This window comes from Pongo pygmaeus, chromosome 4, assembly GCF_028885625.2.
Source record: "Pongo pygmaeus isolate AG05252 chromosome 4, NHGRI_mPonPyg2-v2.0_pri, whole genome shotgun sequence".
In the NCBI taxonomy this organism is placed as follows: Eukaryota; Metazoa; Chordata; class Mammalia; order Primates; family Hominidae; genus Pongo; species Pongo pygmaeus.
In genome coordinates this window covers 179035112-179047754 of record NC_072377.2, presented here as the reverse complement: position 1 = coordinate 179047754, position 12643 = coordinate 179035112, and positions in this window count along the sequence as shown.

Here is a 12643-nt window from a genome sequence, read left to right as displayed (position 1 = left end):
AACTTGGAACAAAATGAAACTAAGCCTGATAAAGGACATCTTAAAAATAAAATAAAATTTGGCCAAGCATAATGGCTCATGCCTGTAATCACAGCACTTTGGGAGGCAGAGGTGGGAAGATTGCTTGAGGCCAGGAGTTTGAAACCAGCCTAAGCAACATAGTGAGACCCCCATCTCTGCAAACAATTTTAAAATTAGCATTATGTTGTACTTAATGGTAAAAGACAAAATGCCTTCCTCCTAATATCTGAAACAAAGCAACACTCACCACTCTTACTTAGAAGTGTACTAGGCAGTGCAATGAAGCAAGAAAAATTAATAAGAGGCATACAGATTGGAAAGGAAGAAATAAAACTATCCTTATTTGTAGAGAACATAATTGCTTGCATTAAAAAAAAAGAGAGATCTATTTTTTAAATACCTTGAACCAATTTAATATGTGAGTTTAACATTCATGAATATATGAATGTGCACAAATTAATCAATCATATTTCTATTTACCAGAAATGAATAATTAGAAATCAAAATGTTTTTTACAATACCATTTACAATAGTTCCCCAAAATAAAAAACCTTGGTATAAATCTAGCAAAATACATACAGGGTCTGTATAGTGAAAATTACAAAATGCTTAAGAAATATCTTAAAGGCCTAAGTAATTGAAGAATACCAAGTTCACTAATTGGACATTCAACATAGTAATGATGTCGAATCCATAAAAATTGATCTATGGGTCAATTTTCACTTCTAACCTCTGGCAGAAATTTTTGTAGATAAGGTTATTCCAAAATATATATAGAAAGGCCAAATAACTATAATAACCAAAACAATTATTTTTAAAAAGTAAATGAAATTGAAAGAATCACACTATCCAATTTTAAGACTTACTATAAAGTTACAGTATTTTATACATCACTGTAATGGCAATGGGATAGACATGTAGATTAATAGGAGAGATGAGAGAGCACAAAAATAGACCCACACAAATATGGCCAATGGATTTTTGACAATAGCGCAAATGCAATTCAGTAGAGAAAAGATGGTCTTTTAAAAATGATGTCGAATAATGAGCTTTGACCTAAACCTCATATCTTATATAAATATAGACTACACATCTAAAAGTGAAATATGAAACTGTAAAATATTTAGAATAAATCATAGGAAAAAATATTTCATGTCCTAGGGTTAGGCAAATAGTTTATACACTTGACACCAAATGCAAAATCTATAAAACATAATATTGATGAATTGGGGTTCATCAAACTTTAAGATTTTTGTTTTACCAAAGACACTGTTAAGAAAAAATAAAAAGACAAGCTATAGACTTGGAGAAAATATTTGCAAATGTACCTGACAACAGACTTGTATTCAGAAGACATAAAGAACTCTCATAATTTGACAATAAAAAACAAAATTAAAAAGTGGGCAAAAATCTTGGATGGATACTTCATCAAAGAGTATGAATAGATAGCAAATAAGCACATTAAAAGATGTTCAAAATCATTAGCATTACGGTCCTGGAGATCACATAATTAATTTAATCAGCCTTTGTGTGAATGAATCTATTAGATTCCTTCCCAAGAGCTCATTTTCACAGGGAAGGAAATGGAGCATGATTAAATGGAAGAAACAATTTTTTTTTTTAAAAAAAGGAAGGGTGGGCAGGGCCAAGATGGCTGACTAGCAGTGGTCGGAGGCTTACACTGAGAAGAACCGAAACAGCATGAGAATCCTGCACTGGCAAGCAAGGTATCCGTATTCTATCATCAGGACTGACTAGGTGGTTGGCATGACCCACAGATAAAAATGAAAAGCAAGGTGGTGTGTTGGCCCACCTGAGAGCCACACAGGGCAAAGGGAGTCCTCACCTCCAGCCAAGGGAGGTGGTGAGTGAGCATGCTACCCAGCCTGGGAAACCGTGCTTTTTCCATAGATCTGTGCAACCCCAAATCAGAAGATCCCACTTGAGAGCCCATGCCACCAGGGCCTTTGGTCCCAACCACAGAGCCACACAGATTCTCAACAGCCACTCAGCTGGAATCTACCTAAGACTACCAAAATAATTATTTTACATACATAGGTTTCAAAGGATTTGTGATGTTATGTGATAGGTTTTCATTACATCCTACGTTTAGTGTTCTTTTTCCATGTATAAGCATACCGCCAATGAAAGACCCCTCCGGGGTCTCAAATGAAAGTCTAGGGCATTTACCAGGACACGTCCCCCATGCCAGGCCCTGGCCTCCAGTTGCCTCTCTGTGGTGCTGTGAGGCTTCAACGGTTCTGCTGAAGTTTCTTAGCCTTTTCACATCCACTTTCTGTTTGGGTCATCAGTCGTGTACAGATTAAGAATCAGAAAACATCTTGAGGGGGAACATGTTAGAGAAGGTTGGGCTCGTTCTCAGCAGTTCCCTTTTCTCTGGGATCTTCTCCCTTCCCGTCCTGGATAACTTGGTAGCACTGAACCTCAGTGTTAATCTCCCATATCCCATAAAACTGCTGAAAGCTCCGGATCACCACTTTCTGCTCAGTTTCCATCAGCAGCGTGAAGGGAGAAAATAGTGGAGAATTTGAGGCTTACCGCCAATCTCTCCAGAATCTTAGCTCCCGACTCTATCCTGCATCGGTCCCTTTCCTTCAAACAGCTGCTTTGTTTCTTCTTTCTGTTTGTAATTAACATATTTTATTTTTGGGAGCAGTTTTAAGTTTACAGAAACATCGAGCGGAAACTACAGAGTTTCCATACACCCTCTCTTCTGCCATCACCACCCACCTTTCCCTACAAACACACACAGTTTCCCCTATTACTAACATCTGGTATTAGTGTGGTACATGTTTTACAATTGATGACACAATTTTGATACACTTTTCTTAACCGAAGTCCATAGTTTACATCAGGGCTCACTTTGGATCATGCATTCTATGAATTTTGGCTAATGCATGTAGGACGTAACCACCGTTACAGTATCATACAGAAGAGTTTCACTGCCCTAAAAATCTGCATGTTCCACCTATTCGTCCCTCTCTCCTTCTGAACCCTTGGGAACTACTGATTATAATTTTGCCTTTTTCAAGAATGTCATCTAATTGGAATCATACAGTATGTTGCCTTTTAAGATCAATTATTTTGTTTAGTAGTATGCATTTGTGGTTTCTCCAGGTCTTCTCATGACTTGATAACTCACTTATTTTTACCACTGAATACTGTCCCATTGTCTGGATGCACCACATTTTGTTTATCCATTCATCTCTTGAAGACATCACGGTTGCTTCCAAATTTGGGGAACTATGAATAAAGCTACTTTAAATATTTGTGCAGGTTTTTATTTGAAAATAATTTTTCAACTCATTTGGGTAAGTACCAGAGAGGACAACTGCTGGATTGTATGCTAAGAGTATGTTTAGTTTTGTAAGAGACTGCCAAACTGTATTCCAAAGTGTTCGTACCATTTTGTATTCCCACCAGCAATGAATGAGAGTTTCTGTTGCTCCACGTTAGTATCAGTGTTTTAGGTTTTACCCATTCTAATATGTGCATAGTGGTAGCTTATTGTTTCAAACACCTGTTTTTTATTTTGACCAAAATTTTAGTTGCTTTCAGCAGAAGTATTACTAAGATAAGCTTCTCCACCACACCAAAGAAGAACATGAGATTTACTCTCTCCAGTCCTAAGTTCAAAACTTCTGAGGAAAGGCTCTGATTGGCCCAAGTAGAGTCCAGTGCTCACATCTGACAAGGGAAAGGAGACTTATAAGATGAGAACCTCAATGCAAACCCCATGGTTGAATTGGGCAAAAGCATTTATTGGAAGGAAGGAAGCATTTCTAAAAAGCAGAAAGGAGTGTTGAGAACTACAATCAACAGATATCTATCACAGCACCATGCCGAGAAGTGCAAACTTTATAACCTTACCCTTAGCCTAATAATACATCCTTAAGGCTATGCATTGGCACTGACATGGATGAAACACAGAAATAATTATTCATTTGAACATTATCTGATATTGCCAGATGGCTTTCACTATAAATAACTTATAAAGAATATTTTAAATCATCCATGTTTTTACTATAGTATCATACACATTTTCACTTACGATTTTTAATTTGACATTGTTTCCATGAGTTTGTAAGCATCTTCCTTAATAATTGTGAGTATAGTATGGGAATTAAGGACACAGTCTCTGGAACCAGACTGTCGGTGTCAAATTCCAGCTCTGCCACTTGCTAGATTTATGATCTTGGGTCAGTTATTTAACTTCTCTGGGCCTCAATTTCCCCACTGAAAAGTAAAGATACTACTAATACCATATTGGACCATTATAAGGATTAGATGAGTTCATACTCATCTAAAAAGTGCTTAAAACAATACATGTATGTCCAAAACAAATATTTACTGTTATTATTCTATTATTACATAAACTTTTTAAAGAATCAGTCTTGGGTTAATTGGTGGTATTGTTTTCATTTTCTAATATATTAATTTATACTTTTTAAGAATTATTTTATAGTGTCTAATTTCCTTAAGTTTGGCTTTTGAACTTCCTGGGACAAATATCTAATTTATTGAATTGCCTTCTTCCTATTTAATCATGAAAGAAGTTAATGTCATTACTTTATCTCTGCTGATTGTTGTTTTTCCATTATAATTTTTCACATTTAACTGAAGATTTACTTCTCTTTTCGACTCACGACTTGTTCAGTAAGATGGTTTTGGTTTGTTTTAATTTCCAAATGCTTGGTTTTCATTGTTGCTATGATGCGTATCTTTTGAGACTAGTTTCTGGTTTTATTATGTGTAGTCCAAAACTGTGGTCTTTTCTGCTTTGGGGAATGTATTACATTTTCACAATGGCCTAACATATGAACTATTTCTGTTAAAATTCTCTGGACATAAAGAAAGAAGCCATATTATTTATAAATACAGATTTGTATATATAACTACTACATCATGTCTGTTAGTTATGCCATTTAAATCTTCTCTGCCCTCATTTATTTTTTTACTTGCCTGATCTGTCAAGAAATGAGGAGAGGTGTTTCTATCTTACATGATTGTTATGAAATTTCTCCTTGCATTAAAGCTATGATATTTGGCAAACTGTTTCATGATGTCACATCTTCTCGTGAATTTTACTTTTATAAGTGTAAAATGAGCTATTAGTCCTATTTAGCATTTCATGATTTGAATTCTTCTTTATCTAAAATACAATTGCAAGGCCTTCTTTCTATGGTTTCTATTTGTTCTTCCCAGCTTTTTATAGTTGGACTTATTTCTTCACTAGGTCATTGTACTTTATAGGTAAACTTTTCAATGTAAGGATTTAACCCCTTAAAATTAACTCTTAGCCAGGCATGGTAGCACTGTCTATAGTCCCAGCTACTCAGGAGGCTGAGGCAGGAGGACAGCTTGAGCCCAAGAGTTCAAATCCAGCCTGGGCAAAATAGCAAGACCACATCTCTAAAAAATACACGTAAAAAAAGTAATTCTTATGACAACATGTATTGTCATGTACTTGTCATAATTTTTTCTGATTCTTTGCTATTTTCTTCATTTCCTTCATTGTTTTCTACACACACTTTTTTTCTCCCAGTAATTTGGAAGGTGCTTTGTTAAAATTACATCTGTAGTTATTTCTTAATAAGTCAAAAACATTTGAAACAACACTTACCTCTTAGCCTTGGGAATAGAACACACTTTAGATCTTCCTCTGTGTAAAATGAGATCATCAGCACACATGTTCCTTCGCCTTCTCCTTTTCCTGCTTCTCCTTTCTCCCACCTTTATCAGTCAAATCTTAGATTAACTCGTCTTTATTTTCACTGATACATACTTTTCCCTGTTTTATTTCCATTTCCTGAGACACTTTCATCAGAATTGGAAGTAGGAGAAAAATTGATACAATGTAAGTTTCTATTTCCAGAAGGCCTCAAATGATGCTTTATCTGAAAATAATTATTTTACATACATAGGTTTCAAAGGATTTGTGATGTTATGTGATAGGTTTTCATTACATCCTACGTTTAGTGTTCTTTTTCCATGTATAAGCATACCGCCAATGAAAGACGTGATAAAAGCACTTTAAATGTCTCATTATAAATCCTGTTGTCAGTTTAAGAATGTTTTTCAAAATGTAATGGTCTGATAAGAATATAAGGTTTTTAGAAATCTGTTCTAAGAATCTCGCAGACACAAGCACAAAAGAAAGCTATACTAAGACTATTACTAGGAGCTCTATATTTAAATTTCAAATAACCATGTCAGAAAGCTATGAAAAGCATGAGATTCTCTTTTTTCTTATAAAAGGAGACATTGCCTACTTTTGATTTCAAGGGAAAAAGGACAATAGAGAGGCAGAAAGGAAGTGGCAGAAAGGACAGTCAAAATTTCTCCTCCAGCTGGCTAGAAATAGATGAAGATGGAGATTCTCCAAATAAAGGAGACTAGCCCTAGGGGTGATACTTTGACATCAACTTAATGCAAGCAGCATGACTTACAAAGAACCTTTCCAACTGAGGTCTAGGAATCCATTTAGAAAGAAATAAGGGCTTTTTGAAAAAGTTTTTGAATTTTGCCTAGAAATTTCTGTCTTTAAAGAGCATTCTTAGAGACTATTTTCCTGTTAAATGATCCATTCATCTGTCTCTTCTAAGAAAACACTTCCTAGTTTGTGCCGTAAAACAAGCCACATTTGAATGGAAGGTTTTCAGTTACAGGACAGGTTCCCCAAAAAGCTAGCTCTGGGAAGCTCTGAATACAGGATGTTTATTAGGGTGTGGTTCCAGGATGAAGAAGGGAAGAAAAGGAAATAGGGTTGGTCAGAGGAAGATGGTAGGTTGTGATACAGCCTCAATGAACTCCTCAGCTGACCCCACAAGTAGCTACGAAGCTGGGATGGCCTTTCTTACAGCCACCCCACGTTGAGATGCAGGTGGGCCCTCTTTCCCAAGAAGGCATAACCCCGGGCAATGTGGCTGTCTTTAGCTAAGGCCGATTCCCAGAGAGGGCTAATAGCTAAGGGTTGTCAGCTAGCAGCCGAGGGAAAAACGTCTTTCAGTCCCAAAGGGAGATCTGTCCGGGCTGCTCAGCATCCACTGCAGGCTCTGTCCTGGCTGTCCTCATGCCACACTCTCTTGCTCAGCACCCACACCACCGACTGCAAATCCCATCACTATACAGGTAGCTCCTAAATGTATACCTTCAGCACAGAGATTTCTTTAGGACTCCAGACCCATATATGCAACTATTTCCTTGATATCTTCACTTGATGTTTCAAGACACCTGAATCTCAGCATGTCCAAAACTGAATTCATGGTCTCTGTTATGAACTAAATGTTTGGGTCCCCCTGAAATTCATACGTTGAAATCTACCCTCAAAGTGATGGTATTAGGAGGTGGGGCCCTCATGAATGGGACTAGTGTCCTTATAAAACAGACCCAGAGAGCTGTCTACCTCTTTTTTCCCCCACGTGACAAGGAGAAATCAGCCACCTGGAACCTGGAAGAGGGAGTGCACCAGAACCTGACCATGCTGGCACCCTGGTCTCTGACTTCTAACCTCCAGAGCTGTGAAAAATACATTCATGCTGTTTATCAGACACCCAATCAAGGATGCTTTGTGAAAGTGGCCGGAACAGACTGAGGCAGCCTCTGCCCTCCAACCTGCTGCTCTTCCTGCCATGCCTCCTTCAGGAATCTGTCCCATCATCCACCCATCCATTGTTCCGGCCAGAAACCTGAGAAGAATTCCTGCCAACTCCTTCTTCCTCCTACATCCAATCACCAAGTCCTGGCAATTCTCCCTCCCAGATATCACTCAAACCAGTCCACCCTCTGTCTCCACAACTCCACCCTACTCTGCTCTGTCTCCTGATCTAACAGCCGTGCTTTCCTCCCCACCAATCCTACAGCCCAGCCTCCCAAACACCCACTCCCTCCCAGCCCAGAGACTCTCCCCTGATGCTTCCTTTCATGTTTCCTCTTCAGGGAGCGCTCTTTCCACTCCTTTAATTAATTCCTTGTGATTCTTGAGAGCCATTTAAATATTACTTCCTCAGAGAAGCCCCCTGAGGCCCTGGACTCTGTCCAATTCCTTAGTACCCTGTTCATTGTTGAAATACCATGATACATAAAACTACATAATTAGTTGTGTAATTGTGACTTAATGAGAATGAGGACTGAGTTTTTACAATATAAATATCAGCAAGCAGAGGTGGATGGGTAAATCTTGGTTCACTGCATATGATGAAATATTATGCAGTCATTAAAAATGATGGCATAGAATATGGAATAACATGGGAAATGTTTACGATGTAATTTCGAGTAAAAAGAGGAATCAAAGTTGTATAGACATTATATAATCTCAACCTTGAGAAAAAATAAAGATTAAAAAATACAAAACTGTTTATTGGATTTTTTTCTAGATGATGTTATGGGTGATTTCCATTATTTTTAAAATACTTTTTTGTTCATGTCCCCAAATACATGCTTTTTTTGAGACAGAGTCTCACTCTCACCCACGCTGGAGTGCAGTGGTGTGACCTTGGCTCACTGCAACCTCTGCCTCCAGGGTTCAAGCAATTCTTCCACCTCAGCCTCCCAAGTAGCTGGGACTACAGGTGTGTGCCACCACACCCGGCTAATTTTGGTATTTTTAGTAGAGACGGGGTTTCACCATGTTGCCCAGGCTGGTCTCAAGCTCCTGACCTCAAGTGATCCACCTGCTTCGGCCTCCCAAAGTGCTGGGATTACAGGCATGAGCCACCATGCCAGCTGCTGTTTATTCTTAAATATGGGAAAAACATGTAAATTTTCTGCCAGAAAAAAATCCACTAAGTTCTAGAAAATACAAATGTTAAAAAACAGTGAGTTTATCGCATACTAGTAAGTCAATATGATAAAACCAAATATTTTGAGTATAAGTTTGGGTGTAATGAAAGAGCCCATGGAAAATTCCTTTTATGAGCCTGAAAGTCTCTGATATACCAGAGGATTTGCAGAATGCAAATATCTATTGCTCTGAAACCAGGTGCAACAGGGACATGAGTGTCCCCTCCCAAAAGATGGACCATACATCTCCACCAAAGAAAGATAACATGTAGTATTTGCAAATTCCTCATGAAAAGTTTCTCTTTGTAGAGAAGGTATGCTTGATTTTTTATATTTATATTAAAGAATAAGGGGAAAACATCATCCCTCACTGATTCATACAAGGTAAGATGGCCCTTGCCTCCTTTCAGTCCATTCTCAAAACAGTCGACAAAGTAGTTACATGTTAATTAGTTCATGTAAATTCACTGCTCAAAACTCTCCAATAGTTTTTACATCTAACTCTGAAGAGAGGGAAAGTCCTCTAAGTAGCCCAACATAATCCAATTTCTGTTACTCACACTCCCATCTTCCCTCTCCCTCTCACTCCATGGGACTACTTTCTTCTTCTTTCTTTCTTCTTCTTTTTCCTTCTTTTCTTCTTCTTCTTCCTCTTCTTCTTCCTCTTCTTCCTCTTCCTCCTCTTCCTCTTCTTTCTTCTTCTTCCTTCTCCTTCTCTTCTTCTTTTCTTTTTCTGCTTCTTCTCTTCTTTCTCCTCTTCTTCTTCCTCCTTCTTCCTCTTCCTCTTCTTTCTTCCTCTTCTTCCTCTTCTTTCTTCTTCCTCTTCCTCTTCGTCCTCCTCTTCCTCTTCCTTTCTTCCTCTTCTTCTTCCTCTTTCTTCCTCTTTCCTCTTCTCCTTCTTCTTTCTTCCTCTTCTTCTTCCTCTTCCTCTTCTTCCTCTTCCTATTCTTCCTCTTCTTCTTCCTCTTCCTCTTCTTCTGCTTCCTATTCTTCCTCTTCTTCTTCCTCTTCTTTTTCCTCTTCTTCTTCCTCTTCCTCTTTCTTCTCCCTTCTTCTTCTTCCTTCTTCCTCTTCCTTTTTCTTCTTCCTTCTTCCGCTTCCCCTTCCCCTTCCCCTTCTCCTTCTTCTTTTTTTTTTCCTGTTCTTCAGCCTCAGGACCCTGGCCTTGACCCCAACTATTTGCATGTCTGGTTTGCTTACTTCTGGTTTTTATGTAAATATCACTTTCTATGTGAGGCCTTCCTTTTCCATTCTACTTAACATTGACTCCCCTGACACCCTCATCTCTTTCTCTCATTTATTGCTTTAGTTCTCCATAGCACTTATTTTTTTAAACATACTGTATACTTTAGTTATTTTATCACTTGTCTTTCTTTAAAGATGGATTTTTGTATGTTTTGCTCACTTTTGCTCCCCCAGTACCTAGAAAAGAATTTGGTACAGAATATAGACTCAATAAATATTACACGAATGAAAGAATGAAGGAATGAATGGATAAGTGTCTCACTTGAACCAGACTCACATAAGTAGGAGCCTTGTGCATGGATGTCACCCCTCCTCCACAAGCTGTGCCATAGACCATTACATAACTAAAGACTCCCACCTTCAGGCAGGAGTGGGTAGTACATGTTTGTAACTACTTGGCATTGCCTTTTGTTGATTTAAGGTAATTTCCGTTTTAAGTTGGTCTCTGCCTCTTGATCTCTGGAAGATTCAATTTCATATAAATTTTTTAAAAGAAAAGAAAAATGTTCACACAAAAATCTGTACACAAATATTTATAGCAGCATTATTTGTAGTAGACAACAATGGAAAACAACCCAGATGTCCTTTAATGGATGAATGATGAAACAAACTGTGGTATCTCCATAGCATGCAATACTACTCATCAATAAAAAGAAACAAACCGTTAATATATCCAACATATCTGAATCTCCAGAGAATTATGCAGAGTGAGAAAGCCAATCCAAAAAGGTTATATAGTGTTTGATTCCATTGATATAGCATTCTTAAAATGGCAAAATTATAGAAATGTAGAACAGATGAGTGGTTGCCAGGGGTTAAGGAGAGGGTTGGGGATGGAGACAAGCGGTTCAGAAAGGAAATATCTCATTCATGTCCAGCCTAGGCAACACAGCAAGACCCTGTCTTGAAAGAAAGAAAGAAAAGAAAGATAGAGAAAACTAAAAAAGAGAGAAAAGAAAGAAAAATGAAAAAAGAAAAAAGAGAAAGAGAGAAATGAAAGAAAGAGGACAGGAGAGGAAAGAGGGGGGAAGGAGGGAGAAAGGTAGGAAATGTTTCTAATATGGCATATAGTAAATACTGAGACTAATGGAGTCACCCACTAACAAACTAGGCTACTCCCAGTTGTTAAAAAAAATTCACTAAACTTCACCAGATTCCTAGAATAATGGGGTCCAATAAGAACACATTAAAGTCAGAGAAAGACCAACTTGGCACCTGACATTCTGGAAATCTTAGCCAGTGCAATAAAGCAAAGAAAATAAGTAAAAGGTATTTACAGGTTGGAAGGAAGAAATACAAGTCTCATTTATAGATGAAATGATTGTAGAAATCCCAAAAAATTCTGTATACTAGCAATTAACAATGGAAAATTCAAGTTAAAAGTGCCATTCAGAATAGAACCAAAAATCACAAAATATTTGGTGTACATCTTACAAACTATGTGCAAGATCTGTAGAGTGAGACCACAACACATTCAAAACCTAACAAAATGTAAAAAGACCTAAATAAATGAAGACATATCCCATGTTCAGGAATCAAAAGATTCAACATTGTTACAATGACAATTTTTCCCAAACTGATCTATAGAGTCAATGCAATCAAATAAAAATACCTAGTGTTTCTTGCAGAAATCAACAAGCTAATTCTGAAATTTATGTAGAAAGGCAAAAAGCTAGAATAGCCAAAACAATTTTGGGGAAACACCTTAAGCTGTAAGACACAATACTTAGTTTCTAAAATTACTATAGCCAGTCATAGGCCAAACTACCCCAAAATTACTATTGCCTTAAGACAGTGTGGTATTGGAGAAAGAATAGATACCGAGATCAAAGGAACAGTGTTAGAGCATCCAGAAATAAACCCACAGACATATGATCAATTGATATTTTAAAGGCATCTTTGTTTATTATATATTATCATAATAATTAATAACTTAGCCTAAGAATTAGGATACAGTTTTTATTTTTTTTGAGATAACTGTAGATTCACAAGCAATTGTAAGAAATAATAGAGAGATCCTGTGTACTCTTTACTCACTTTCTCCTAGTGAATATCCCAGATGTGATTTTGCAAGATGTCACTTGCAAAACTATAGTGAAAAATCACATCCAGGATACTGTGATTGATATGAGCAAGACACAGACCAAGGATCTCTCATGTTGCACTTACATAGCCACATGCACTTCTTTCCATCCCCAACCCTCTCCTTAACCCCTGGCAACCACTCATCTGTTCTACATTTCTATAATTTTGCCATTTCAAGAATGTTACATAAATGGAATCATATAGTATATAAGCTTTTTGGATTGGCTTTCTCACTCTGCATAATTCTCTGGAGATTAAAGTGTGTTGCATGTATCAACGGTTTGTTTCTTTTTATTGATGAGTACTATTCCATGCTGAGATACCACTGTTTGTTTCATCATTCATCCATTAAAGGACATCTGGGTTGTTTTCCATTTTTGTCTACTACAAATAATGCTGCTATAAATATTCGTGTACAGATTTTTGTGTGAACATAAATTCATTTCTCTGGGATAAATGCCCAATTGCCAGGTTGTACAGTAGTTGAGTG